We start from the raw sequence: 3,126 nt of genomic DNA on the forward strand, positions 1-3,126 counted from the left end.
TAGTGTGCTGCCAACTGTCTTTGTGGTAATGTAGGTCATGTTCATGTAACCTGTAAATAGCTCCTGTAATGCAATAAACTTGATCTTGTTTACTCAACATGACTCTTCTAGTTAGACCTAATCCACATGAGACCACTTCAGGCTTGAAGGAACCCACACACAAGACACTTGGCCACAGTTCTGAAATAATAACCACCAAAGTAACATTTCAAATCAACAGCATCAATTAAATCATGACATGTTGCATACAAGATCACCCTTGCACATCCCTTTATTTTTGTTTTCTATGTGCCATACATCGCGCTCTTTCACAGATCTAAGCAGGTGGTTGTGTATAACTAGTTGAAAGCTCCTGACTTCTTGTATAAGGTGACAATTCCCTAGTTTTGGACTGCATCAGCCTCAGCTTGTGCAGCTTCAGTCTGTGTTGTCTGGCTGACCGGCCACAATAAGGATGGAGTGGCAGTGATGGGAAGATTATTACTGCCATCCTGAGAGAGGACAACAGAGTCACTGACATTTCCTTGGAGTGTTGCCTGAGCTGCCCAGTACAGTTTTGCATAGATGAGAAACTCTGAAAAGTATAGAATTAGAGATCCATTATTTGAGATGGTCTTTTGTAGGCTGTACCAATGGAGTGTCACTTATTGAGGTGTGTGTTGAGTGGCATGGGCAAGTTGGGTCGAAGGGCCTGCTTTCATGCTGCAGACTTCTAGGACATGTTTTTCAGGATATGCAGCTGTTATACATTGCTAATATATAGCTCCCTTGTTTATTTCAGCTTTTATTGTGTGCTGCTCTGTCTTTTCATCACGTATGATTTTAATGGTTGTAGAAGTTTCTGATCACCCTATAACACTGACTTTTTATATAAAGTTAACAAGGAAAACATTGTCATCTTCTGAAATTTACCTTTTGTTATCTCTGAATAGCATTGATGTGTTTAAGTTCTGCACCTTCTTAGCCCTTCCCTTGTTGCCAGCATGATGGTGCTGTTGGTCACCTATGTTTTGTTCTGACATCTGGCTTGGCTTTTGGATCTAGATTTCCTGCATCTGGGTAATCAGTGATCCCAGGTATAACAAGCTATACAGAGATCAAGAAATGCTAGACAGTTTTTGGATAGGTGTGACAAACAGCAACCATTAGAAATTTTATAGGTTTGGTACATTTTGCTAACCACAACAATATTGGCCATGCTAGTGTGGCTGGTAGTGTGGCCGAGCGGTCTAAGGTGCTGGATTAAGGCTCCAGTCTCGACAGGGGCGTGGGTTCGAATCCCACCGCTGCCATTTCTGCTGATCAACTTCAACGACGCAGCTTGTTAAAATGCTGTTTCAATCCCCGCTGTATTGATGTTTAAAACAGAAGCAAAATGCGTTTGCTTCGCGGGGAATTAACTGTGGTGTGGGAAAGTGCGGAAATTTCGAAAGTGTCTGTGCTGTCATGATCGTGTTCGCCTCCCGCGCGGAAAATCGCAAGCAGTTCTACTGTTATTGCGGCATGGTGGCACAGTGGTTAGCACTGCTGCCTCACAGCGCCAGAGACCCGGTTTCAATTCCCGCCTCAGGCGACTGACTGTGTGGAGTTTGCACGTTCTCCCCGTGTCTGCGTGGGTTTCCTCCCACAGTCCAAAGATGTGCAGGGTCAGGTGAATTGGCCATACTAAATTGCCCGTAGTGTTAGGTAAGGGGTAAATGTAGGGGTATGGGTGGGGTTCGCTTCGGCGGGTCGGTGTGGACTTGTTGGGCCGAAGGGCCTGTTTCCACACTGTAATCTAATCTAATCTAATCTAATCTAAATTGCTTGTAGTGTTAGGTGAAGGGGTAAACATAGGGGAATGGGTCTGGGTAGGTTGTGCTTCGGTGGGTCGGTGTGGACTTGTTGGGCTGAAGGGCCTGTTTCCACACTGTAAGTAATCTAATGGTGTTGGCTGTATCTAAAGCATTTAATTGCTGTTGCCCTGCCACTATGACTTCACATTTACACCGATCCTCAAGAAACGGGTTAGTCGTACGGCCATTTATCTTGTCCACAAGAATCTTCCTAAAGGCTCTACTTTGTAATGATGACTAACCTGATGAGCCTTTTTCACAATTCCTCTTCAGAAAAGTCACACAAATGTCCTTTGTGCTTGGCATCTTCAGAACAAACTGGCCAGTGGACTCTTGGAGCACTGTCTGTATGACATGAGTTAGAGTCCATTAATCTTGAAGTTAATTCTGACGTTGAGCTGATCTTCAAGAACCTTACAAATCTTTTCTGGATCTTTCTAATTGACCATGTAAAAATCTGATGTGTTAACTCTGTGAAGTCTCTCCTTGCCAGTGACAAGCAAGACATTTAGGCCTATTTTCTCAAGATTATCTATCCCCTGATCTATGAAGTAGAACTGCACGCCTTGATTGCACAGTTGTAGGCAGCAAGCATGTCACTGGATGCCTGGTCCATAATGAGGTTTCTGTCATCTGTGGTCCTCCATTAAAAATATTGTACTGTGCCACCTTAAGCGATGTGACCCTGATTTTGTGTCAGCTTAAAACTTTATTTTCCAAGAACATAAACTTCGCAGCTCCTGTTCTGAGAAACTGTTACTTATAAGGATTAGGGCATCCTGGCTTCCAGCTTCTGTACTGTATTGCACTGATATTGTGTCCCAACTCATGAATGCACCTCAGCCTTTTTAACATTTATTTTGTTCTGAAAGAACTTACATTCTAATCAAAAATAAATTTGTTTTCATTTCTTCCTGGTTAATACCCTATCTACAGATCTTTCCAGCTGTCCATCTTCAAAGAAACTGGTCCTGGTGTTGGATGAGAAATTCTCTTTTAGAAAAATACAGCACAGTACAGGCCCTTTGGCCCTCGATGTTGCGCCGATCCAAGCTCACCTAACCTATGCTAGCCCACTATCTTCCATATGCCTATCCAATGCCCGTTTAAATGTCCGTAAAGAAGGAGTGTCCACCACTGCTACCGGCAGGGCATTCCATGAACTCACGACTCGCTGAGTAAAGAATCTACCCCTAACATCTGTCCTATACCTACCACCCCTTAATTTAAAGCTATGCCCCCTCGTAATAGCTGACTCCACACGTGGAAAAAGGTTCTCACGGTCAACCCT

The 3,126-nt window shown here is 43.7% G+C and overlaps 1 non-coding gene across 1 annotated transcript; it reads left to right on the forward strand.

Annotated features, from left to right (window-relative positions):
* Positions 1-1,210: 1,210 nt before the first annotated feature.
* Positions 1,211-1,292, forward strand: trnal-aag. Its single transcript has one exon. It is a non-coding gene; the product is annotated as a tRNA-Leu (tRNA).
* The last annotated feature ends 1,834 nt before the right edge of the window (positions 1,293-3,126 follow it).

Source organism: Chiloscyllium plagiosum, chromosome 10 (genome assembly GCF_004010195.1).
Source record: "Chiloscyllium plagiosum isolate BGI_BamShark_2017 chromosome 10, ASM401019v2, whole genome shotgun sequence".
Lineage (NCBI taxonomy): Eukaryota > Metazoa > Chordata > Chondrichthyes > Orectolobiformes > Hemiscylliidae > Chiloscyllium > Chiloscyllium plagiosum.